The following is a 27,500-nucleotide window of genomic DNA, read 5'->3' as shown; positions in this document are numbered from 1 at the left end:
AAAGGACGGAGGAAAAGACAGCGAGGATGGATGGATGGATTGATGGATGGATGGATGGATAGATGGATGGATGGATGGAGGAAGGGAGAAGGAAAAGGAGGTGGAGGGAAGGAGGGACTGAAAGTCGTACGGGAGAGAAGAAGGGAGAGAGAATTAAGGTACGGAGGGAAAAAACATACTGGAGGGAGGGAAGGTAAGAAGGAAACGAAGGAAGATAAAAGGTGGAGGGAGAAGGAGGAAGAGAGTGAATGGGAAGGAAAGGGAGGGAGGGAAAGATGGAGTGAGGGAGGGAGGAAGGGAAAAAAGAAGGGAGAGAAGGAGAGAAGAAGGGAGGGAAGGAGAAGAGGAGGGAGGCAACCTGAGTAGGCGAAGGAGGTAATGTGAGAGGGAGGGAGGGGGACGAGGGGGGGGGCGGAGAAGAGATGAAGAGATAGAGGAAGGAGGGGAGGGGGAGGGAGGAGAGGGATGGAGGGAATTGATAACTAAATGAAAGAAAGGTTCGCTGAAGGACGGGAGAGAGAGAGAGAGAGAGAGAGAGAGAGAGAGAGAGAGAGAGAGAGAGAGAGAGAGAGAGAGAGAGAGAGAGAGAGAGAGAGAGAGAGAGACGGAAGGGGAAGGATGAAGAGAAGGAGAGGAAGAGGAGTTGGAGAGCGAGGAAGAGAGAGAGGGAGGGAAGGAAGGAAAGAGACAGGGGCATGGAGAGATGAAACTAGAATGAGAGTACGGGCAATAGGATGGAGGGCAGGAAGAGAGACAGAGGTGAAAAAGGATGGAGGGATAACGAGAGGGAGAAGTGAGGAAGAATGGAGGGAGAGACGGAGGTAGGGAAGGAGGGTGGGAAAAGGAGAAGGGGAGGGAGGCAGGATGAGAGGAAGGAAGGGTAATGAAGGAGGGAAACAGAAATACAGGCAGGGAGGGACAGAGGAACGGAGAGAGGGGAGGGAGAGAGAAAGACAGGCAGGAAGGGAGGGAGGGAGGGAGAGGAAGGTATGAACAAGTGGGCGGTGAGAGAAAGAGGGAGGGAGGGAGGAAGGTAGTAAGGGGTGGAGAGAATTGGGGAGGAGGAGGAGGAGAAGGGGAATGGAGAGAATTGGGGAGGAGGAGGGGAGGGGGAGGGGAGAGTGGGGAAGGAAGAGTTTTGGGGAGGCGGGAGGGGAGGTTCAAGTAATCATAACCCTGACCTAGTTTCCTCCCCTCCCCTCCCCTCCTTCCCCCTCCCCTTATCCATTAGAGATAAAGTAGAGATTAGAGAGAGGGAGAGAGAGATTAGAGAGAGGAAGAGAGCCTAAAGAGTGGAGACGAAAGAGCGTATTCAACATCTGAGGAAAATAATGTGTGAAATTTGGCTGATGTTTGCCGTAGAGTTAAAGGGGAAGCGGTATTAAGAAAGCGAAACTGCGAATGACGACAATGCTACTACTGCTACTACTACTACTGCTACTGCTACTACTACTACTACACATAATGATCGCTGAAATTACTACAAAACTAGTGAATAAAGATAAAATGTGAAATATATTAATTAACTGGTAGTAGTAGTAGTAGTAGTAATAGGAGGAGGAGGAGGAGGAGTAATAACAATAATAATAATAATAATAATAATAATAATAATAATTATTATTATTATTATTATTATGAAAGGTATATTTAAATTCGACTATATGACAGAAAATGAATAGGATGGAAGGCAGGAGAGGAAAACGAGAAAGAAGGACGAAGGAAAAGGAAGGATCCCAGAGAGAGAGAGAGAGAGAGAGAATGGAGGAAGAAGAGATAGTAGGGACCAGAGAGAAAAAAAGCGAAGAGGGGGGGAGGAAGGGAGGGAGGGAATGAAGGGAGGAGAAAGATTGGTATGATGGAAGAAAGGGAGGGAAAGGAGGTACAAATGGAGAGAATAAAGAGGAAGACAAGGAGGAAGAAGGAATGAGAGAGGAGGAGGAAAGAAGGAGGGAGGGAGAAACTGGAGGGAAGGAGAGAGATAAGGAGAGATATGGAGGAAACGGGAAGACCAATAAGTAGATAAGAAGGGGAGGAAAGGTGAGAGAGAGAGAGAGAGAGAGAGAGAGAGAGAGAGAGAGAGAGAGAGAGAGAGAGAGGGAGAGAGAGGGGGGGGGAAAGAGACTGGGTTATGCAGGTGACAACGGTAGTGACGTCACGTGTACCCTCCCTTTATTGCCTCTCTCCCTTTCCATACTTCCTTCTCTCTCTCTCTCTCTCTCTCTCTCTCTGTCTCTCTCTCTCTCTCTCTCTCTTTCATTCATTCATTCCATTCTTCCCTCCTTCCATCTCCTTACTTCTCTCCCTTCCTCCATCCCTCCTTCTCTCGTTACTTTCTGTTACTTCCCTCCCTCCATCCTTCTCCCTTCCCCTCCCACTCTCTCTCTCTCTCTCTCTCTCTCCATCCCGTCTCACCTTCCTTCCTTCCGTCACATCCTTTACATTATTTTCTTTCCTCCATTATTACCTTTCCTCTTGTCATTATATTCCTTTCTTCATTATTCCGTGTTTTACTGAGAGAGAGAGAGAGAGAGAGAGAGAGAGAGAGGAAGGCAGGGACAGACCAAGTTAAAGGTGAGATATCCAAGTAGGCGCTCTCTCTCTCTCTCTCTCTCTCTCTCTCTCTTCTTTTGGTCTATTTGTCTGACTATCTGTCTGCCTATGTCCATCTGAGTGTCTGTCTGTCTGTCTGTCTATCTGTTTGTCTATCTGTCTCTGTCTGTCTGTCTCACTCTCTCTGTCTCTCCCTCTGTCTGTCTGTCTCTCTCTCTGTCCGTCTGTCTGTCTGTCTGTCTCTCGGTTTATCCTGTCTATCTGTCTGCCTGTGTCTGTCTGTGTATCTGTCTGTCTGTCTCTCTTCTTTCTATCTATCTGTCTGTCTGTCTATCAGTGTCTGTGTCGCCTGCATAACTGAGTCTCTTTCCCCTCCCTCTCTCTATCTAGAAAAAATATGCTTATTAGGAGGCTGCCCATTATTATTATTATTATTATTATTATTATTATTATTATCATCATCATTATGCAGAAATACAGATGAGGTCCACATCACACGTTCCCTCCAACCAGTCTCCACTACCACGTAATACACAAAAACAGAGAGAGAGAGAGAGAGAGAGAGAGAGAGAGAGAAGCAGGCGCGTTTGAGGCACAAGATTCTCAAGGGAGGGTAAGGAGGAAGTACTATATAGAAAGACAGAATGGAGGTACGGTACGGAAGGTAGTGTGCGGCTGGAATGAGGCAGGGTGAGGCAGCGTTAGGCAGGATAAGTACGGCAGATATACGGAAGGATGAGGCAAGGTGAGCAGCGTTAGGCAGGGTAAGTTAGGCAGGACAAGTGAGGCAGATATGAGGAAGGATGAGGTAGGGTGAGGCAGCGTTAGGCAGGATAAGCGAGGCAGATATAAGGCAAGATAGGGCAGGGTGAGGTAGCGTTAGGCAGGATAAGCGAGGCAGACATAAGGCAGGATGGGACAGGGTGAGGCAGCGTTAGGCAGGATAAGTAAGGCAGGTATAAGCAGGATGAGGCAGGCATACACAAATCAAAACTGAGTCGCGTTTTCGTGACATTAAAAGTCAAACATCTTGACCAATACTGATACCGTTTATTGACTTTCATGCTGATACCCGTTTTCGCGAGCACCATAAGTCAAAACGATTTTGATTTTTGAGCATGACTAGTGAAGATCAGTCAATGTTCCTGCCGAGTTATTTTGACCGATACTGACTTTCCATTTTGTAAACAAACCCACAGCTACTGAGGTGAGGCCACACTCGATAGAGAAGATGAAGAGCATGTGGCCAGTCCACCTGTAAATCTCGGTGATGTGTGTGAAGGACGCTGCTATTTCCTCTAATACTACCACAACGTGAGGGTTTTGAGGATTTTGACAATTTTACTTTGTCCCCAACAACAATGGTGCAGTTGCCCTTTCATCTGACGCCAAAATTTCAAGCATATGCCCCGTCTGGTTAATCACATGAGGAATTATAACTTAATTCCTCAGCTTGCACAATATCTTCCAAGGCAGCCATGACGCACGAACGAATGTTTATAGATGGCGCTGAGGTAAAGGCAATACAATCTTGCAGATCCGTTTTCGCGACACTCACCAGAAACTCAGTATCTGTTAAAATGGATATCAAGATGATCTTGACTTGAAAATGTCGCAAAATGCGACCCTGGTCGGAAGTTAAGCCAGTCACGTGACCTTGACATTTACCCGATTCTCATACTCTAATTCCGTCGTTCTCCCTTTACCGTCAACCTTTTCATAAATTCTGGCCTTAAATGTATAAAAAATTGCTTAAGTTAATCTTCAAGATCCTGCTTTGACCTTGACCTGTGACCTGACCTTTGATACTGTTCTAAAAAAATAGTATGTAAAAAGGCAGGGTAAGGCAGGGCGTTTAAGGCATGTGTGGAATATACAAGGAAGTGAAGCAAGATAAGGCAGTAAAAAGCAGGGTGAGGCAGGAATAAGCCGAGGAGAGGCAGAAATATGGCAGGGTGAAGCAGAAACAAGATTGGGTGTGGTAGGTGGCAGGGTGGGACAGGGATGAGGCAGGGTGAGGCAACATACGATGAGGCAACGTAAGCATGAATATGACAGAGTGAGCCACGAATAAAACAGGGTGAGGGGCGAATAAGATAGGGTGATTTAGGAATAAGGCAAGGTGAGGAGGGAATATGGCAGGGTGAGGCAAAGGAGAGGTGACGCAGGGAAAAGCAGGGTGAGGCAAGGTGAGGACAGGTGGAGGCAGGGTGAGGCAAGGGAGAGGCCAAGTGAGGTAAGGGAGAGGCAAAGAGGCCAGATGAGGCAAAGAAGAGGCAGGGTGAGGCAAAGAGGAGGCAGGGTAAGGCAAAGAGGAGGCAGGGTGAGGCAGAGAAAGGCAGGGCGGAGCAAACAAGAAACAGAGTGACGCAAAGGAAAGCAGAGTGAGGCAAAAGACGAGGCAGGGTGAGGCAAAGAAGAGGCAGGGAGAGGCATGGTGAAGCAAAGGAAAGGCCCAGTGAGGAAGGGAGAGGCAGGAGGAGGGGAGGAGGCGTGATAAGACAGTTTGCTTGATTTTAAAGTTGTAGGAGCAGAAGTGAAGGTCATTGGCCCCTACCACCATCCCTACCAGTACTACCACCATCCCTACCAGCACTACCACCATTCCTACCAGTACTACCACATCCCTACCAGTACTACCACCATCCTTACTAGCACTACCACTATCCCTACAACAATTACCATCATCCCTATCAGTGATATCACCATCCCTACCAGTACTACCACCATTCCTACCAGAACTATCAACATTCCTACCAGTACTATCAACATTCCTACTAGCACTACCACTATCCCTACAACAATTACCACCATCCCTACCAGTACTACCACAATCCCTACCAGTACTATCACCATCCCTACTAGCATTACCGCTATCCCTACCACAATTACCACCATCCCTACCAGTGGGCCAGTAGCTACCTCCAACACACCCGACATTACCACAATCCCACCAGATCATTTCATCTCTATATATATAAAGCCACAAATCCACTAATCCATGAAAGTTACATTACATAAACCCTCCATAAATCAAACATATCGTAACTGATTTTTTTTTTTTTTTCCAAATTGTCAAACCGCCATATTTTTAACCGCCATCGGTCATCAATCCATAATGCATCGGCCATTTCCCAAATCCCGTGTCAGATTCGCCTATAAATATATTCAAGGCGATAAAAAAAAAAAAAAAAAAGTGCGAGAAAATAAGTCAACAAGAGCTACTATAATTATTGGCCAATCGTGAGTCGTCCTGCACTGTGACGTCACAGGGAGGAAGCGATGGCAGCTTGTGATTGGTCTAGTGCATGAGGAGGGGTTTATTATTATCATTATTATTATTATTATTATTATTAGTGGTGATAGCAGAAGGTTCCTTTGAAGAAGTTATTACGATTACCCGTCCCCGCCCCGGAGGAGCTCTGGGACGGGTATTGTTTTCAATCGGTTTGTCTGTCTGGCTGTCTGTTAAATACTTGACGCGAAAACTAGTGGTGTGATTTTGACTAAAACTGCAGGGATGATGGGCTATGACCTTCTGATCACCTGATTAAATTTTGGGCCAAATTGGGCCAAGGCCCAAGATGGAGGCCCCCCCCCAAAAAAAAAAAAAAATCGTTTTTTAGTCATAACTCCTTTCAACTTCGTCACACTGACATGAAACCAAAACCTAAAGGTGAAACTTTCAAATCTGGTTCCTATAACATGCCTCGTTACATCAGGGGGGTCACCCCCCAGTCAGCGGTAGGGCGCGGGGGTCAATGTCAGGTGGGTCGGGCCTAAAATTTCAAATGGTCATAAAATCGTCAATTTTCACCCGATTTACTCCAAATTTGTTATGTGACATCTTTGACTAGATATCCTGTTGTGTTTATACGTCAGCACTAAAATGACTGCCGGGGACGGCTTTGCTGTGCCTTGGCACAGCTCCTTGTGATTGTCATTATTATTACTGCACTGCAGCCATTACAATTAATGAGTACTGTTTAATATTTTTACAGAGAAACACACACACACACACACACACACACACACACACACACACACACACACACACACACACACACATACACACACACACACACACATACACACACACACACACACATACACACACACACACACACATACACACACACACAAACACACACAACCTCAGCAAACAAATACACATGTATGTGCGCAAACACCAACAGCACACGGGCAAACACTCACACCGTCAGAAAAAAACGCACACACAAATGTACACACAGGCGTCATGCACATACACAGAAAATTAAATGGTCATAAACATACACACAACTGGAAACACACGCACTGAAAACCTCATATTTACACACATTACAAACACGCATACCTACACACACAAGCGTTCACAACCATGCACACAAATGCTCATATCATACACACACGTACACAATACGTTACTAACATATATACTGTATGTATACATTGTATACATTCTTATACACAAGTATGCTAAACACAAACACAACCATATGTACATCACACATACATACATAATTATATATAACAGATATATACTGTATGTGCGTACGTACATATATACTGTAACTACATACATACAAAGGCTACAGCTATACACACAACAACACGCAATAAACTTTATATATATAAGTACATACATACACAGGCCTACATCCACATATACATAGGCCTACATACACATACATAGGCCTATATACACACATACATAGGCCTATATACACACATCGGCCTACATATACACATATATAGGCCTACATACACATACATACATACACGGGCCTACATACACACATACAGACAACATATAGACATACATACATAACCGCACGCAAAAAAACATAACATACATATACTGTACATACATATACAGTACATGCACACATACCACAGCTGCCACCATCACACTATTCACAACCACCAACTTTACATCTCTCTCTCTCTCTCTCTCTCTCTCTCTCTCTCTCTCTCTCTCTCTCTCTCTCTCTCATATCTTCCTCTGAAATCAATTGGAAAAAATATATCGCATAAAAATATGAACTGATATATTCCGTGTATATCAGGGTGGGAAAGGAAGGAAGGAAGGAAGGAAGGATGGAAGGAAGGAAGGAAGGAAGGAAGGAAGGATGGAAGGAAGGAAGGAAGGAAGGAAGGAATGGAAAGGAAGAAAGAGATGGAGAGAGTGAGAGAGAAATGGGAGGAAGAGAGGAAAGGGGAAAGACAGAAAGGTTGGAACGATGGAAGGAGGGAAGGAAGAAGAGAAAGGATGAAAGGCGAAAAGGAGGAAGTAATAAGCAGGAGAGGAAGGAAGGAAGTAATGAAACAAGGATGGGAGGAGGAACGAGAAAAATATAAAGAAAGGATGGAAGGAAAGAAGGACAGGTAAATGAATGAATGAAGGAAGGAAGGAAATGATGGTAAAAGGGGGAGGAGGGAAGAGGAAACTAAGTGGAAAAAAGTAGTAAGGAAGGAAGGAAGGAAGCAAGCAAGCAAACAAGCAAGCAAGGAAGCAAGGTAGGGAGGGAGGGAAGGAAGGGTGGAAGGAAGGAAGAAGGAAGCTATGTGGGGAAAGAAAAAGGGTTAGTGGATGGAAGAAAGGAAGGAAAAACAAGCAAAATAAAGACGAAAGAACAGAAGAAAGGAAAAACACGAAGGAAAGCAAAAAACCAAGAAAGGAAAGGACGAAATGAAAAGATCAAGAAAATAAACAACTCGAAAAAACAAAGAAAACAAGGATGAAGGGCAGATGAAATATGGAAGGAGGAGAGGTAAGCTAGAAGGGAGTAGGGAAGGAATGGTGGAAGAAAGTGAAGGACGGAGGGAGGGAGGAGGAGGAGAGAGCTAGAAGGAAATAAGAAAGGAATGGTGGAAGAAAGTGAGGGAAGGAGGGAGGAAGTGAGGAAAAGAAGTAAAGAATCAGGCGGGAAGGTTGTAAGGATGGAATGGAAGCCGGAGAGAGAGAGAGAGGGAGAGAGAAAGAGAGAGAGAGAGAGAGAGAGAGAAAGACGGGGGCAATTCCAACTGCCTCTCTCATTTCATGCTGCGAGGTTAATAGTATAGAATTTAAACACACATACACCATTACTTACTGTCCACATCTATAAAGAAATACACAAATAAACAAATAAATAAATATATAAATATACAGGGTGGTCCAAATATAACGCCACGCCCACACCAGCAAACTGAGCCGTACCCGCAAGACACAAGATACCGCCAAGTGAAGTCTAGCGAGGCGATATTTATGAACCACCCTGTACTTGTATGTATGTATCTTCAATTCCACACACACACACACACACACACACACACACACACACACACACACACACACGGAGACCTGAAAAACAATGTCCATATTTTTTCACAATTTTCAGCCCTTTCATTTTTCAGTGTATAATGTAGGGTATTTTTCATGACCGGGCCCTATCTTGTGAACCATCTCTCCTTCCTTGCTCTCTCTCACTCTCTCTCTCTCTCTCTACCTTGCTCTAGTTCCCCCCCCCTCTCTCTCTCTACCTTGCTCTAGTTCCCCCCCCCCTCTCTCTCTCTACCTTGCTCTAGTTTCCCTCCCTCCCTCCCTCTCTCTTCTTCCCTCCTTCCTACTATCTTTTTCCTCCTCCCACCCTCTTTCTCCCCCCCTTTTTGTTCTCTCTCTCTCTCTCTCTCTCTCTCTCTCTCTCTCTCCCTCTCTCTCGGCAGAGGGCCAAGCGATGCTGCCACGTTTCCTTCTGTTGCATGTGAGGAGGGGGGGCGAGAGGGAGGGAAGAAGGAAAAAGGAAGCGAAGGTAGGGAAAACGGAGAGACGGAAGAACGGCTGGATGGTTAAAGGGAATAAGAGAGGCAGAAGGGAGGAAGGGAAGGAAGGAAGGGAAGGAAGGAAGGAAGGAAGGAAGGATGGATGGATGGATGGGTGGGGAGAGAGAGAGAGAGAGAGAGAGAGAGAGAGAGAGAGAGAGAGAGAGAGGCGGGGGGAGGGAAGAGAAGGAAGTACATGAAGACGGAATGACATAAAAGGGAAAAACAAAGGACGGAAGAGTGAGAGGAAATTGAAGGAAGGAGAGGAAGGAAAAATGACTGAAAGAAGAGAAGGAAAGGGGGATGAAGGAAGAGAGAAGGAATGAAAGAAAGAGAGGGACGAAGAAGGGAAGAGAGGAAGGAAGAAAGAAAGAAGAAAGACAATGGTATGAAGGAAAGATATGAAAAGGAGGGAGGGAGGGAGGGAGGAAGAGAAGTTAGAGGGTATGAAAAAAAAAAAATGGAGGGGGAGGGAAAAACTGACCTCTTTTACACACGAGAATTGCCATACACCCAATACTAATAAATAAAATAAAGTAAATAAATAAATAAAGACTCCGGAGGTCGTGTTCTAAATGGCTTTGTAGATTTCGCAACACATTTTACTTAGCACTTTTTTTTTTCAACATATTACACCTCGCCATCCACTTGCATGTATGTCGCGCCGTCAATGGATATAAATAACAAACAAGTGAGTGTTGGAGTGTACTGTGCAAAATAAATCGCCAAGGAAGAGGGGCTACGAGGGCTGATATACGACTTCAAACACGACCAAGATTTTCAAGGCCGTAGATCACAACGTTCGGCTCAAGTGCGTGTCGTTAATGATGTTTGTATTGCAGGATGGGTAAGGAGGGAGTGGCGCAGAATATTGCCGTGCCTCTTGTGTCTCCTGGAAAAGTAAATCTCCGCTAAAGGAGGGAAAGGTATGGCGGATGTGAGAAAGGGATAGCACTAGTGGAGGAAGGGAGGGAGGGATAGCACCAGGGGGGGAGGGATAGCACTGGGAGAGGGGGAGGGATAGCACTAGTTGAGGAAGGGAGGGAGGGATTGCACTATGGGAGACGGGAGGGATAGCACTAAGGGAGGAAGGGAAGGAGGGATGGCACTAGGGAAGGGGGGAGGGATAGCACTAGGAGGGGAGAGATAGCACTAGGGGAGGGGGGAGGGACAGCACTAGGGGAGGAAGGGAGGGAGGGATGGCACTAGGGAAGGGGGGAGGGATAGCACTAGGGGAGGGGGGAGGGATAGGACTGGGAGAGGGGGAGGGATAGCACTAGTTGAGGAAGGGAGGGAGGGATTGCACTATGGGAGACGGGAGGGATAGCACTAAGGGAGGAAGGGAAGGAGGGATGGCACTAGGGAAGGCGGAAGGGATAGCACTAGGAGGGGAGAGATAGCACTAGGGGAGGGGGGAGGGATAGCACTAGGGGAGGAAGGGAGGGAGGGATGGCACTAGGGAAGGGGGGAGGGATAGCATTAGGGGAGGGGGGAGGGATAGCACTAGGAGGGGAGGGATAGCACTAGGGGAGGGGGAGGGATAGCACTAAGGGAGGGATAGCACTATGGAAGGGAGGAGGGATTGAGAGATGGAGGGAAGGATAGGATAAGTAGAGGGAGGGAGGGAGGAATGGCACCAGGGAAGGAAGGGAGAGAGGTACGATCACTACTGGAGGGAAAGGGAGAGGCACAGGCAGTACTAAGAGAAGGGAGGAATAGCACTAGGGAAGGAGGAAAGAAGAGAATTGTGGGGGGGAAGAGAGAGATCGTATTAAGGGAGGGAGGGAGTACGGAAATACAGTAAGGGAGAGAGGAAGGGAGGGGGGGAGGAAGGGAGTAAGGAACAACAGTAAGGGAGAGAGGAAGGGCGGGAGGAGGAGTAGGAAACAACGGTAAGGGAGGGAGGGAGGGAGCGAGAAGGGAACAACAGTAAGGGAGGGAGGGAGGCAACAAAGAGCAAGAGGTTAGTAACAAAGGTGAAGACAAACGCTGCGTAAGATGAATAGCAGCAATTTTGAGCTCAGAAAATGAATAAGAGTTGCAAGGATAAGATGAAGTAAATGATGAATAGGGAAACTGAAAATGAATGACCACGATGCGAGAGAGAGAGAGAGAGAGAGAGAGAGAGAGAGAGAGAGAGAGAGAGAGAGAGAGAGAGAGAGAGAGAGAGAGAGAATAAGCTGAGTAACAAGCGAAATGAATGAATGAATTACACAGGCACTGGATGAAGAAGCAGAAATACCCGTAAACAGCAAATACCACGAGACCGATGAATAATGAATGAACACTCCGCCTCCCTTACTCACTCTCACCTGAATGTTACCGTCTGGCGTTAACTGGATTGAGTGCTTGAGTTGCTCCGTCCATGAGAGGGTTATTAATATATGTACTAGATAAATAACATGAATAAGAGCTATGAATAAGGTCAGTAAATACCATTGGACAAGAATGATGTAAATCGGTGAATAAGACGAGATTGATGAATAAAATGAAGATCAGTGAATAAGCATCGATGAATTAGATCAACAGAATGAGTGAATACGAAGAAAAAAGATCAATAAGATGAATAAAGATTAACGAGCACAATAAAGAATGATGAATATGACCAATAAAGATCAATTATTTAGATGAACAAAGAACAGTGAACAAGGTGAACGAAGATGAGTAAGATGAATAATGATCGATGGATGAGATGGATAAAGATCGATGAATAAGATGAATAAAGGTCCCTGAACAAGATGAATAAATATCGACGAATAAGAAAAATAAAGAATGATAAATAAGATGAATAAAGTTCCCTGAATAAGATGAATAAATGAATATGAATGAATAATACCATGCATACGATGAGAATAATCAGACATCAAAGAATAAATGTAGTAAAAATAGATCAAAGGAATGACTATTAAACGATAACCAATGGAATGAATATTTAACAAGTGACTAAAAATAAATGAGTGTAGGTAAGATAAGGGTGAATGATGATGATGATGATAATGACCCCACCACCACCGCCTACAATATAATAATAATAATAATAATAATAATAATGGTACATAAAGATAAAAAACGACTGATGAGCAAAACATTGAAATATATGATGTTAAAAGCTATGACAACATACAATGAACAACTTGTGAATGATGAATGTAGTTTCTGCAGCAGCTGCTGCTACATAACTCCAGCCTGTCTGGCTAAGGCTACCCCTCGATCACAAGTGGACAATAGCTTTTCTGGAGGTGTCCTACAGGTGCAGTACAGTACAGCATAGTCCTGTCCATACACCCTGTAGAGAACCGGCGTCCTCGTGTGGCAGACAACGCCTCACCAAAGTCGGACCAGGGTCCATCCAACGGCGAGGTGCAGGGAATGTAAGGAGGTTTGGCTGCCGGGTGGACACTGCAGCTGCTCTACCCAAGAAGCCCAGCGCCACCACGCGTAGGCTCCTCATCAGCAACAGGTGAATGGGTAAGGTGTGCAAATGTATAACTAATTAAGATGGATGATTATGGTGAAGTTCGACAAACAAGGTGAATAAAGGTGATGAACAGGGTGAGTGAAACTGACAGTGAAACAAACATACGAATATTGGTAAGTAAACTTGATGAACTGCATGAACATAAACAGGATGAAAAAATATTAATTAAATGAATGATTAAAAAAATCGATGAACAGCAACAATCAAAGTACGAGTAGATGATGACAGTGAATACAATATGAAAAAATGGCAAACAGCGCGAGCAAAGAAAGAAAAATGAATAAAAATCGATGAATAAGACAAGTCAGTGTCGGTGAAGAAGCATAATGACACATGAAAAAGGGTGATTAAAATGAGCAACATGAATAAAAATCGATGAATAATGTACGTCAGTGTCAGTGAATAAGAAAATGACACATGATAAAGGGTGATTAATATGAGTAAGATGATAAAACAAAAGTGAGTCCATGAAATAAATAACGCATGAAATAAATAACATAATGTCAAACGGTGCCACCCAACCCCTGAGATTAGGCGACCGTAGTCCTGTATTAACACTCAGGCTCCTATGACTCACTCTCGGCTGAATAAAATCGTCTGGCGTGGGCTGGGACACAAGCTAGAGTTATCCCGCCCATCAGAGGGTTAAAGGAGACAACACTGCGTCCCTGGCAGCGTTTGGTATGGTAGGAAAAAAAATGGATTTGAACTGCGGAGCGTTTGTGCGCGAAGTGGTGGTGGTGGTGGTGGTGGTGGTGGTGGTGGTAGTGGTGGTGATGATGATGATGATGAACAAGCTGAGGAAATTTCGGTGAATGAAGAGTGAATATCGGTTAACACTGAACAAATATGAGTAAATAAGATGAAATAAACACTGGTGAATAAAATGAAAAACCAAAGATGGTGAATAAGATGAATAAATACCGGTTAAGAAAGTGAATAAGATGAGTAAATACCCGTCAGCACTGAACAAATGCCAGTAAATAAAATAAATAAATGCTGGTGAATAAGATGACAAAAAACAGTGAATAAGATGAGTAAAGGCAGTTAAATAGGGTGAATACGATGAGTAAAGACGGGTGAATAGGTTGAATAAGATGAGCAATGACGGGTGAATGAGGTGAATGAATAAAGAAGGATGAATAAGATAAGATGAATAGAGACATGAGTAAGGTGAATATGATGAATAAAGACGGTGAATAAGGTGAATGAGTAAAAACTGGTGAATAAGATGCGTGAAGATGGGTGAATTAGATGAGTAATGACGGTGAATAAGGAGAATGAGTAATAACCAGTGAATAAGGTGAGTAAAGACGTGTGAATAAGATAAATGAGTGTAAGGTGAGTACTGTGGCGTATCCCTTCATCACTCACTCGGGAAGCCCCTCCTCTGTTTACGTAACATCCCTTTACACACCTCCTAACATACTCTGGAAATGTTTTTGTTACACCCTGTATATCAGAACTACAAGGATGCTTATTAACACTCCCCCCTCCCCTCAACTCTCTCTCTCTCTCTCTCCAACAAACATCATCTTTGTGTCTACCTATCGATTATGGATATCTGTCTTCAACGTACAGTATGTATGTATGTATATATTTGTATGTATGAAAGTATGTATACTCTCCTACCTTATCTATCCTCGGTTGTGCTTCTTCATTCCAAACCTAAACATTTTGCCTATCTGTATATATCTATGCGTATGTCTATCTATCTATCTATAGCCAGACGCCATAATCCCGGCAGGGGTTGTCGTTTGTCCCGAGTTAGTTGTTTTACGGAAATGGACACTAACTCCCCGCCAACCCACTTGCTGACACGTAGGAAACACGTGTGGGTTGGTTATATGGTTACCACCCAGCAACGTAAATGGTTTCCTGGCTTACAAGAAATCATTTGGCTTGTCACTCAAGGTAATGCCACCTGAAATGGAAAGAGGAGTACAGCAATAAAACGTGACATGAAAGATGGGAGAAATAGGAACAGTGAGGGCAGAAAGAAAAGGTGATAAAGGTGAATGAAGCAGGAGGCAGCACTACATCAAGTGAGTGGATGATGGTTGCCACTACCTATCACCGTGTCTATCTACTATATCTATATCCATATTTCTGTCTATCTATCTATCTATATATCTAGTCTACTTCAGCCTTTCACTCTACCTCCGCATTTCTGTTCTATTCACCCCCCTTCTCTATCTCTCTCTCTCTCTCTCTCTCTCCATCTATCTATGTATCCTGCCATCTCGTCCATCCCATTTAAACTATAGTCCCTCCGTAATCACTCCACCTATCCTCCCTTTCATCTATCTGTCTGTCTATCTATCCATCTATCTATCTGTCCACCTGTCTGTCTAAAGGTCTATTTCTTTATCGATCCATCTGTCTCTCTACCTAGTATCTATCTATCTATCCATGTCTGTGTCTGTCCGTCTATATTTATGAATCTACTTATCTATTTATCCACGAGTCTCTATCTATCCATCTATCTCTTTCTGCTTATCTGCCGCCTCATCACTCTCACTCTGCCGGCTATTTATCTTTCTATCTCTTCCCGGTACCTCGTTCATTCAAAACACCTTTCATTGTCTCTCTCTCTCTCTCTACCGTTCTAAAAGCAGCTCTCCCTCTCAAGCTTTCTATTTATCTGTCACTCTACTTTCTTTCTAATTCTGTCTACATATCTGTCTATCCATCTGTTCCTACCTGTCTACCTACCTACCTATCTATCTATCTTCCTCTCTTCCATGCCTTCCGTCCATTTATCTATCACCTTTGTCTATCATTCTATCAGTCAGTCTGTTTCTTCACTTTCTATCTACCTCTCATTCTATCAGCCAATCTATCTATCAATTTACCGATCTATTTAACTCAAGACGCCATGTACCCTCCCGTCACTACATCTATCTACCTGTCGATCGATCTGCCTGCCTGTCTGTCTGTCTAAGTATCAATCTACCTACCAAACTATCTATCTATCTATCTATCTATCTGATCCACGTAAAACACCTCCAAGCAATTCTATCCTACTGTGGTTAAATTAAAATTCTTCTTTCCTTCTCACTCCATACTCCCATCAACCCGTCTACCCATCTATCTATCTCATTATCTGATCCACGTAAAATACTTCTACGTGATTCTATCCCATTTCATTTGCAATCTTCCATTTTCATTCCGTCCACTTTCCTATCTGTCTATCTATCTACCTACCTATTCATCAGCAATCGATCCCTTTATCTATCAGCTTATCTATTTATCTACTTACCTCTCTATCCATCTACCTACCTCTCATTTGTGTCTGTCTGTGTATACCTACCTACCCATTCATTCATCTATCTACTCGTATCTATCTATCTATCTATCCTTCCTCAAGGGTAGTCCTTCACTAAGTACACATTATTTTTTCAATGTATTTTTGGAGACTTAATTATTTTTGGATAAAGTTTAAATTAACCTACTTAGTGTTAATTTTGCTTCACTATGGCGCGACTGAAATCCTTTTTATACCCACAGATTCCGACACCAAAACCGGGCGTCAATAAATCATTTACATTTACCCGTCGCCTATTTATTATTATTATTTATGTATTATTAATTATTTATCACTTTAATGGTGGTTAAAATTACTACAAAAAAGATCTGATATTCTCTTCTTTTTACCCCATCAGTTTGGTGATTCTCTCTCTCTCTAAATCGTCTGGTGGCGGCGAGAACAGAATACAAGTCATCGTAGTGAAGGGAATAATTTTAAGCCACAAAACCCCTATAATATTAACCCCATCACTACCGGGTTTTACTTTTGGTGAAAAAAATCGTCTGGAGACAAGAACAAAGGAAGAGAGAGAGAGAGAGAGAGAGAGAGAGAGAGAGAGAGAGAGAGAGAGAGAGAGAGAGAGAGAGAGAGAGTACAGTCCTTTACTACCAGAGATGTCTCCCAAGTTGAAATAAATCGTCCGGTGGTAAGAAGAAAAAATATTAGCCCGAGAACGTCACTTATTCCTGCAACTTTCAGACGATTTCCTTCAGCTTGGGAGATTTTCTGAACAGGAGGGGTTGGATTTATCTTTCATTTGACTCCTTTAATCTGAGAGGGAGGGGGTGGGGTGCTGGAGAGGGGGTGGGGGGATTTCCTGCCCAGTTATACAAATGTCCCCCATCTACCTCCCTCTCTCCCAAAAGAAGGACGGTGACTGCCGGAGATATGCATCTTTAGCCTGCAGTCCACTGGGTTCACGGCAGAGATGAATCTAGCGCTACGACAACTGCTACTTCTCTGAGGGACCTCTCCGAGTCTCAAAAAAAAAAAAAAAAAAAAAATCAGGAGGAGGCTAATTAACGAATAAAGACGTGAGGAGACTGAAGGGGTTTATGGCTGCTTCTGTACCCCTTCAGTACCATGACTCTTCCTGATCTATAAGTCGTGTGGGGGTAACAAGGAAGGTATGTAAAAGACGGACACGCAGGGAAGGAATTGGACTCCTGGCATAGACCTCTAATTTAATACACAATGACACCATTGTAAAACGCAGTTACTTAGAGAGAGTTAACCACGCGACCTAATAACACAAAGATATAACGCGAGGCTAGAAATGGTGTGTGTGTGTGTGTGTGTGTGTGTGTGTGTGTGTGTGTGTGTGTGTGTGTGTGTGTGTGTGTGTGTGTGTGTGTGTGTGTGAGACGTAACATGCTAGTGCTGGAGAGGGGCGCCTTCACGTGATGGCACCAATATAACCGGGCGGCTCCGCTACCCGGATATACAAATGTCCCACAGCTCCCTCCCTATCCTTCGAAGGAAGTTGGTAGACTGCAATCCCTTGGTTCACGTTCAGAAGACTAAGGGGTTCTTACTACTACTAGTGCTACTACTATTACAACTACTACTACTATAGTTTGCTACTGTACACTTCCAAACCCACTTAAAACTTCAAGTACACATATTCAAAAAACAGAAACAAATATATAACGTACGTCTACAGGTCATAACCAGAACTCCTTCGAGGTGTACGGGGCCGAGGTTAGGCTACCGTAGTCCAGAATATTTTGCCCCTGCAACCTGACGATTTTCCGTGTTCCGAGGAAGACAAGTTTATTTCATTCTTGCTACAGCCAGACAACTTTATTTGACGTAGGGGAGACCTTTAGTACTGAAGGGGTTAACGAATACTGCATCAAAACCCCTCCAGATCCAAATGTCTCTCTTAAACTACTTAAGATGGTCGGAGGATAACAAGAATACCAGTAATAATAAAAAGAAGTGATGGGACTGAAGTGGTTAAGGGCAGGTGACTGGTGTCGCCAGAAGCACTGAATGGCCTTCCGTTTCCTCCTGGGGATTTGAACCTGTGCGTAGCACCGTACTCTCACCCTCAGTGGCGCCCATAATTCCTTCACTCCGATGACACAGCCTTCATTCTGTTCTTATTACTTCCAGACCTTTCTACTCAAACTTGGAGACCCTTCGATATGCATGGGATCGATAAAGCCTTCATTGTAATAAAGATATTCCCTATTTTGAGTATATCGCCTTGAGGTGGCATAAATATATTATAAAAAAAAGTAACCGAAATGGATAAGTCAAGTCACTAAATTCACTAAATCTAAGTCTTTCGCTCCATGGATGTATTTTGTATTGTTCTTGCTACCACACAAAGACTTTACTCAACGCAGGGGAGACGGCTGGTAGGAAAGGGCATAATGAGCGCTGTATCTGGCCCCTCAAGTTAAAAAAAAAAAAAAAAAATCCTAAAGAATATAATTGTCAGCTAATAACAACAGGAAAATTAAGATGTACGTGATCAGACTGACGGGATTAAATGGCATAATAAAAGTATTCGCATTAGTATTAATAGTTGCAGCCCCAGGGTCATCTGAAATGTAAACCAGGTGAACTGTAGGCTGAAGCCACCATCCGCCTGCACCTCACCATTCACTTTTTGGGTGATACGGAAGTAGTTGAGGGACGTTTGTATAACTGGGCAGCTCCATCACCCAGCCATATCGATGCCACCACGTGAAGGTGCCCCTCTCAAGCACCACATGGTAAAAGAAACAAGGATACATCAGCCTTGGTAAATACACATCTAATGTACTCTTTTCACTTCAGCCTGGCCTAAAACTGCCAGGTCTCTCTGCCATGTCTCTTCTCAGGGTAGTAAAGTCGTGTGGTGTTGGTCAGAAGGAACTTATCTAAGGGAAGCCACAGCAGTCAGGGGTTTAACCTCTTCAGTCTCATGACGTGTTTTTCGCGTCGTTCACTCTACCACCAGACGATTTTATTTAACCTCAGTAGTAGTAAACGGAGTAACTATAGCTCTCGAAGTCGAAAAATTAGTAAAATCGTCTAAAGGCAGCATGAACAAAATGTAAACCTATACGTGACGAGAATTTGGGGCTACTCTATGTAATTTCAGACTGGCAGGATTATTCTCCGCTGTACAAAATCATCTGGTGTTAGTCTGGATACCTATGTGCTCTCATACAGGCGGAAGTGCACGCACGCACGCACACGCACCTTTACATTTATTTGCACAACCAAACGTTAAATACTGTATACACAGATACACAGGCCGAAGAACACACACACACACACACACACACACACACACACACACACACACACACACACATTCTCTCTCTCTCTCTCTCACACACACACACACACACACACACACACACACACACACATTCTCTCTCTCTCTCTCTCTCTCTCTCTCTCTCTCTCTCTCTCTCACACACACACACACACACACACACACACACACACACATTCAGTCTCTCTCTCTCTCTCTCTCTTATATTTACCTGCACACTACCAAAATACCATCCTTCGCCGGGCCAGCACACTTAATATAATCACACTTCAAAGGCCACACACCCTGGGCGCGCATTTATTGATCACCTTACACGAAAAGCAGAGGAAAACATCGCTCAAGAATTCCGCACTCTGTTTCACACCCGGACATCGCTTGGAAATTTTAATACCGCATATATTTATTTTTTTTATGACGTATTATTACTTTTATTTTCTACCTCCAAACGATTTTAGGAAGCTTGATGTGAGATTTTTCGAGCAGGAGAAATTATAGAAAGCCTTCATTAACACCTTCGCTGCTAGATGTCTGTCCTAAGTTTAAAATTGCATGTAAGTAGCATATATTAAGATGAAAATACGTCACTGGAGTAAAAGGGCTGATGGAATGTATCTCCTTCAATATCGCATGTCTCTCGGTCGCTGCATGAGATAGGCCGGCGGCAACATGTATGATAATGACGTCACGGTACTGAAGGGGTTAATAGTGGCTGCTTACCACCTGATGACCGTCTGTTACCATACTCTTAACCCCCTCAAACCGGTAACTTTCATTTTCAGTAATTTTCCTGCTACCTCTCAATGACTTTATCCAGTTTAAGAATGGCTGTTATTAGTAAATGTATTGATGAAGGCTATACCTAACTCGAAAAATCCTTTTGAAGTCGAATGAAGGAGAAAGTAGTAAGAATAAAAAGGATCGAAGTGTTAATTTATATACGGAACAGTACTTATACATCAAACACAATACTTCGTCACAATTCAGTTTAAAACATCCTCAAATTTATGTGCATATAACCTTTTGGCCGCTAATTACCCTTCTGTTCCGGCGAACGTTGGGCGAATGTGTTAGAAAAATCCAGGAAATCATGATTACAAGGTACCTTAATTTACATTCTGCCTGAGAGAAATATATTGCCGAACGATTTTATTCAGCTCTCACAGAAACCACCGCAGCCAAAGGGTTAGAAAGAAAAATAAAAACTCATGAAAAGAAATGTGAAATCCATGAAAATCCCTGCACACAAATCACACACAGGCTCACACTGCACACAGTTTTAAAATATGATACAGATGAATTTTCGCAGGCACATCATTCACCCGACTAAATGAACACTTACTTGAGTGGAGGCGCTCGCTTACTCGCGTGCTTGATGAGTCCTTGGCTTTCCTTTGCGTCTGTCTTGCAAACACACCAAGTCCAGAACACCGAGAATCATATAGAGTTCACAACCGAGGTATAAAAGTCTTTGGTTTGGGAGGCATACAAAGTAGTTCTTTTAGTTCCCTTCTTTAAAGTCTGGGTTTGCAAACTTCAAAGATGATCACCGGTAAAATAAATACAGTTGCCTTAAACGGATATTGTCCTTATTAAGACTAAAATTACTGAGATTCCAAAACCGACTAGAAATGGTACAATCAAGGGTAGCGTCAGGAGATGGTGGTGGTGGTGATGGTGGTGGGGCCGAGTTGTGCTGGTGGTCAGATAGTATGACGGTGGTGGCTATCTGTGGTCACCTGGGCTGTCAAAACTGCCTTGATATCCCACTGCCAGGCTTTCACAGTGTCTTGATGGGGCGTCCGCTGTCTTGACGAACTGGTGTGCTGGGAATTGGCTTGTTATCCCCGTACTTGGCGTAAGGGTTGTTGGATGGTGAGGTTATGGGGCGCTGTTGGAGAATCAGCAGGACTCCCTCTTATATGGGGCGCTGGCGAAAAGGTGCGTGGGTGTCGGAGCGGGACGACATCAGATACGTGTGGCCCTTCCCCTCGCTGCCCTCTCACTGACTGCCGAGCGAGGGGAGAGACGAGGGTAGCTGCCACTGAGGGGAGGTGAGGGGAGCGGAGAAGGGGGAGACGAGGAGGGGGGCTGGAGGGGAGAGACAAGGAGTGACGGGGGAGGGGAGGAGGGAGGATGGCACTAAGGGAGGTGGCATTGAGGAAGGGAGGGAGGAGTTATGGAGAGTGGGTGAGGGGAGAGAGTCAGGCGCTGAGGTTTGTTGAGAGAGAGAGAGAGAGAGAGAGAGAGAGAGAGAGAGAGAGAGAGGCGGTGAGGAACGTGATGAGAGGTGTGAATGAAAGGTTGAGGAGAGAGGAGCGGCGAGGAGGAGAAGAAGAAAGGTGAGATGGAGTGAAAGGTGGGGGAGAAGAGGGAAGAGCTGAGAGGAGTATACATGAGGGAGAGGAGGGGGGGAGGGGTGTGAAGGGAGAGAAATGTGAGAATATGAGAAGGGAGAGAGGAGGAGAAAAGAATGAACCATAAGGAAACAGGAGAAAGTGAAATGAGGAAAAGGAAGGAAAGGGATGGAGGTGAGAGAGGGAAGAGTAGGGAGTGATGTAAGGGGAAGAAGTGAAGTGAGGGGAGGTAAGGGGAGGGAACCTACTCCGCTGACTCACTCTCTCGCCACCTCCCCTCTCTCCCTACCCCTCGCTCTCTCACACACTCACTCCATTCCTTTACTCCCCACCGATCTCACCTTTTCTCCCTCCATTCCTCTCTCTCTCTTTTCTTCCTCTCCACATACTTACTCCTCTCTTTCTGTCCTTCCCCTCTTCTCCCTAACTCTTCTCTATTCCCTTCATCTTCCTTTTCCTCCTCCTCCTCCTCCTTACCACATCCTCTGTCTTCTTCTCTAACATTTCCTACTCTTCCCTTTCTTCACCTTCCCTCTCTCCCTCTCCACCCTTCCCTGCTCTTTCTTCTTTCTCTCCCGTTTTCCGTTCTTCCTCATATTTGTCATTTCTTCTCTTCTCCCCTTTCCTCTTCAGCCCCCCCCCTTCTCTCTCTCTCTCTCCGCTTCTTTCTTTCCTCATTTTCCCCCTCTTTCTTCCTCTTCCCTCCCTTTAACCTTCCCTTTCCTTCTTATTGCCTCATACAATTCCAATTTCCTCATTCTTCTTCTCCTTTCCTCTTCCTAACCATCCACCTCTCTACTCTTCTTCCCGCAGCCATTTCCAAACTACTCTTTTTCTTGTCTTCTTCTATTTCTTCTGCTTCTTTTTCTTCCTCTCCTCCTCCTCCTCCTACTTCAACCCTTCATTCCCTTCTTCCTCCCTACTTTTCCTCCCCATATGAGGTCCCAGAAGTCAGTGACTGTGTGTGTGTGTGTGTGTGTGTGTGTGTGTGTGTGTGTGTGTGTGTGTGTGTGAGACAGAGAGAGAGAGACACAGAGAGAGAGAGAGAGAGAGAGAGAGATGAGCCAGTAGCAGGGAGGGAGGGAAGGAGCCGGAAGGAAGGGAGGGAGGTAAGACAGAGAGAGAGGGAGAGGGGAGGGTGAGGTATGCTGGAGAGGGCAACCCACACCTGGCGATAACCTTCCTCCTTGCCTCCCCTTTCTCCTTGGTTGCCATAATGCCGTAATGTTCGTTGCCATAATGCCGTAATGTTGGTTGCCACAATGATGGTAGCCGTAATGTTGGTTACCATAATGCTGGTAGCCGTAATGTTGGTTGCCATAATGCTGGTAGCCGTAATGTTGGTTGCCATAATGCTGGTAGCCGTAGTGTTTGCCATAGTGTTGGCAGACGTAATTTTGGTTGCCATAATGGTTGTAGTCGCAGTGTTGGTCGTCGTAATGTTGGCAGCCGTATTACTGGTAGCAGTAACGTTGGTTGTCGTTATGTTGGTAGCCGTAATGACTGCCATAGTGTTGGTAGCTGTAATGTTTGTCAAAGTGTTGGTAGCTGTAATGACTGCCATAGTGTTGGTAGCTGTAATGTTTGTCATAGTGTTGGTAGCCGTAATGACTGCCATAGTGTTGGTAGCCGTAATGACTGCCATAGTGTTGGTAGCTGTAATGTTTGTCATAGTGTTGGTAGCCGTAATGACTGCCATAGTGTTGGTAGCCGTAATGACTGCCATAGTGTTGGTAGCTGTAATGTTTGTCATAGTGTTGGTAGCTGTAATGTTTGTCAAAGTGTTGGTAGCTGTAATGTTTGCCATAGTGTTGGTAGCTGTAATGTTTGTCATAGTGTTGGTAGCTGTAATGTTTGTCATAGTGTTGGTAGCTGTAATGTTTGTCATAGTGTTGGTAGCTGTAATGTTTGTCATAGTGTTGGTAGCCGTAATGACTGCCATAGTGTTGGTAGCTGTAATGTTTGTCATAGTGTTGGTAGCTGTAATGTTTGTCATAGCGTTGGTAGCTGTAATGTTTGCCATTGTGTTGGTAGCCGTAATGTTGGTTGCCATAATGCTGATAGCCGCAATGTTGGTTGTCACAATTCGGTTGCCAAAATGGTAGCTGTAATGCTGGTAATCATAATGTTGGTTGCCGTAGTCGGTTGCTATAATGTTGGTTATCGTAATGGTGGCCGCAATGCTGGTAGCCACAATGCTGGTTGCCGTAATACTGGCTGCAATAATGTTGGCTGCCAGAAAACTCGTTAACAAACTGGTCATGACACTGGTGGTCGTAAAGCGAGTTGGTATAGCATTGGTCGCCTTCTCTGCGTTGCCATGGTGAGAGAGAGAGAGAGAGAGAGAGAGAGAGAGAGAGAGAGAGAGAGAGAGAGAGAGAGAGAGAGACAGAGAGAGAGAGACTCGTTCATTCCCAATACCCCTGACCCAACCAATTCAACATGATATACACTAACATGGCCTTACTCATCCTAACGTCACCTAACTTAACCTACTTCACAAAACATATAAGCTTACCTGACCAAACAGAATATACGCTAACCTGGCCAAACTTAATATAACATACCTCACCCATACTAACATTACATTATAACCTAACCCATCCCGACCTAGCTTCATAACACAACCAATCCTAACCCCTTCAGTCCGGCGACGATGTTTCATTCTTGGTAACAACAAACGATTAGTCAACTTATGGCAGAGCTTACGTTGTGAAGGGGTTAATGAAAGCCATATCTAACTGCTCCTGTTCGAAGTCTCTCCAAATATTTACAAAACAGTCTGGCGGCAGTATGAATTAAAGAAAATAAGAAGAGCCCTGAGACTGCAACACCCGCGCCATACAATCGGTCTAAAGGTGCGTCCACATGATCAGCGGGACCTGTGGTTGGAGTATGCCGATGAAAAGTTGTGGAAAACAATCGTGTATACGTGATGACCTGAGGCACGTTCCCTTCTGCTGGCCTACTGTTTAAAGCGTGATTTGTTGCCAGGCATCGAAACTGATAAGCAATATGGTGGGACACGACAGGCGGCCACTGATCATGTGAAAGGGTCTTTCTGCCGCTGCCTTGTGTCCTGGACCTTTGACTCATTGTCTTGTAAACTGAATAAGTTCATTCTTACCTAAACCTTAACTCATCCACCAAGTTTGGTTCAAACTGATTAAAAAAATCTTTCTCTATGACCTTGTTCTTTGACATACTGTTCTGAAAATATAACAATTTCATCCAAGATTATCCTTAAACTCTTCCATGAAGTTTGATCCAAACCAGATCAAACCCATTTGAGATAAAAGACCGACAATTTGACTTCGTCCTGTGATCTTTATCTAAGAACAATTATTCTCAAAACTGAATCACATCACTTTGACCCACCCTTCAACCCTTCTCCAAGTCTGGTAAAACATGGATCTAAACTGTTTGAAGCGACCTTGTCCTTGACCTATGACCTTTACCCCCAAATTAATCACCTGTTCCCCTGACCGTTCTAAATCCTTCTGTAAATTTGCTCCAATTCCATGCAATAGTTATTTTGTAATTTTGCAAACAAACAGACAGATAGAAAGGCAGACAAACCAGCCAAACACATAACCCCTTTCCGCTGCGCGTGTGGGTAATTTGGTTTAACTAACCTAAGTTAATAATGTAGCCTCCTCTACGGTAACAGACCTACCTAACCTAATGTAATTTACCCTAACTACCCTAACAGACTAACCTATCCCAATCTAACCTCCCTTCCTCTAATAGACCAACCAACCCTAATCTAACCTACCCTACCATAACAGACCTACCTAAGCTAATAATTTACCCTAACCTACCTTACCCTACTGCAACAAACTACCTGATGGCTTTGAGTGCTGACAATGCTGATGCTGATGAAGGGACTTGGGCAATTTTTCCAGCCACCCGGAATGAATTCTGGGATTAGGCGTACGGCAACAGATAGGAAGGTGGGTAGGTAGATAAATACAGACGGTTGAATAAAGAAACAGATATTGACATACATAAATAGATAGACAGAAAGAGAAACAGACACACAGACAGATAGACAGGGAGATAGGTACAAAGACAGACAGACAGGTAGACAGTTAAACAAACAGATACTGAAAGAGACTGACAGAGAGATAGAGAGATGTCAGAGATACACAGATAAAGAAGCAGCAAGCGATAGGAAGACGTGCAGATGAATGAATGCAGACGGCTACACAGATGCAGAGATACCAGAGATATGACAGACAGGCGCAGATATAGCTTCGATAGACAGACAGAAAGAGAAACAGCAGACAGATACATAGTTAACCCCTTCAATACGATGACGTCTTTTACCGCTGACTCCTGCAACCTCTAGACGATTTTATTCAACTTTGGAGAAACTCTTCGAACTTGTCAGATCAGGAAAAGCCCTCACTAACCCTCCCCCTTCACTAAATCATCAGAGGTAGCAAGCACAAATATAATACAAACCTCAACGTCACCGTACTGAAGGGGTAGCATAATTGAAGCCCCAGGTCCATTTGAACGTGAACCCGGTGAACTGCAGGCTTACCTTCACCTTCTCCAGGGTGTTCTGTGGCACTCATGTTCTACCCTGCCTTATATTCTACCCTGCCTTATGTTCTACCCTGCCTTATATTCTACCCTGCCTTATGTTCTACCCTGCCTGATATTCTGCCCTGCCTTATATTCTACCCTGCCTTATGTTCTACCCTGCCTTATATTCTACCCTGCCTTATGTTCTACCCTGCCTGATATTCTGCCCTGCCTTATGTTCTACCCTGCCTTATGTTCTGCCCTGCCTTATGTTCTGCCCTGCCTTATGTTCTACCTGCTTTATGATCTACCCTGCCTACCCGATTATCCCATGCACCGTTTTCACTAGAGACATCAGATTCCGCTTCGTACTTAGTTAGCATGGCCAAAGGTTATTCCTGGTTAACACTCTCCCACTGAAAAAGTCTCATCCTGCAGTGATTCTCTCTCTCTCTCTCTCTCTCTCTCTCTCTCTCTCTCTCTCTCTGTGAGAGAGAGAGAGAGAGAGAGAGAGAATCATTCAGTCGTATAATCACGGACATCAACACTGTGTAAACACTATAATAATCTCATCATACTAATCTGATCCAACCAAAATGATAGGGATACAATTAAACCCACAAATTATATCCCTAACGACACAAATCGCGATAATTCAGCTTACTTAACCCCTTCAGGTGGCGGGGGAATGGACGCCTTCACGTGTTGGCACTGACATAACCAGGCGGTTCCACTGCCTCTGTATATAAACCTACAGTCCAGCGGGTTCACAGTCTTGCATTCACACACGATTTCACTCAACTTAGGGCAGATTTTTAGCAGTGAGGGGGACGTTAAGGAAGGCTGTATCAAATCCCTCCGGTTCGAAAAGTCTCTCCAAAGCTAAAAACAAATCGTCTGGTCGTAGCAAGAACAGAAGATGAAACACGTCCTCGGCTTGAAGCACCTAACCTCCTCCACCACCACAGGCCTCCCCCTAACCCCCTCAATCCCATTATGTATTTCTTCTTATTCCTGCCACCATCAGACGGTTTTTATTAAGTGATGATCTAAAGGAGTGATGGGGTTAATTTTGGCGATATTTAACCTCTCCAGTTCGAAAAGTCTCCTGAGATCAATAAAATCGTCTGGAAATAGCAGGAGTGATTAAAAAAAAAAAAATGTCATGGGCAAGAAGGGGCTGGCCTCTCCAAT

At 44.3% G+C, this 27,500-nt stretch overlaps 1 protein-coding gene across 5 annotated transcripts in view; it reads right to left on the bottom strand.

Annotated features, from left to right (window-relative positions):
- Positions 1 to 27,500, bottom strand: part of Mef2 (myocyte enhancer factor 2) — a 209,162-nt gene that overhangs the window by 87,544 nt on the left and 94,118 nt on the right. For 4 of the 5 annotated variants that reach the window (XM_080275732.1, XM_080275730.1, XM_080275734.1 and 1 more), the window contains exon 1: positions 20,759 to 21,407. The exons of the other annotated variant lie outside the window; for it this stretch is intronic. The gene's annotated coding sequence lies outside the window, so the exon portion shown is untranslated. Of the gene's footprint in view, positions 1 to 20,758; positions 21,408 to 27,500 lie in introns of those variants that run through there. 5 annotated transcript variants of the gene reach the window in all.

Source organism: Coenobita brevimanus, chromosome 62 (assembly GCF_032717465.1).
Source record: "Coenobita brevimanus isolate Jiangsu-jjx chromosome 62, ASM3271746v2, whole genome shotgun sequence".
Taxonomy (NCBI): Eukaryota; Metazoa; Arthropoda; class Malacostraca; order Decapoda; family Coenobitidae; genus Coenobita; species Coenobita brevimanus.
This window is presented reverse-complemented; position numbering and strand designations above follow the sequence as displayed.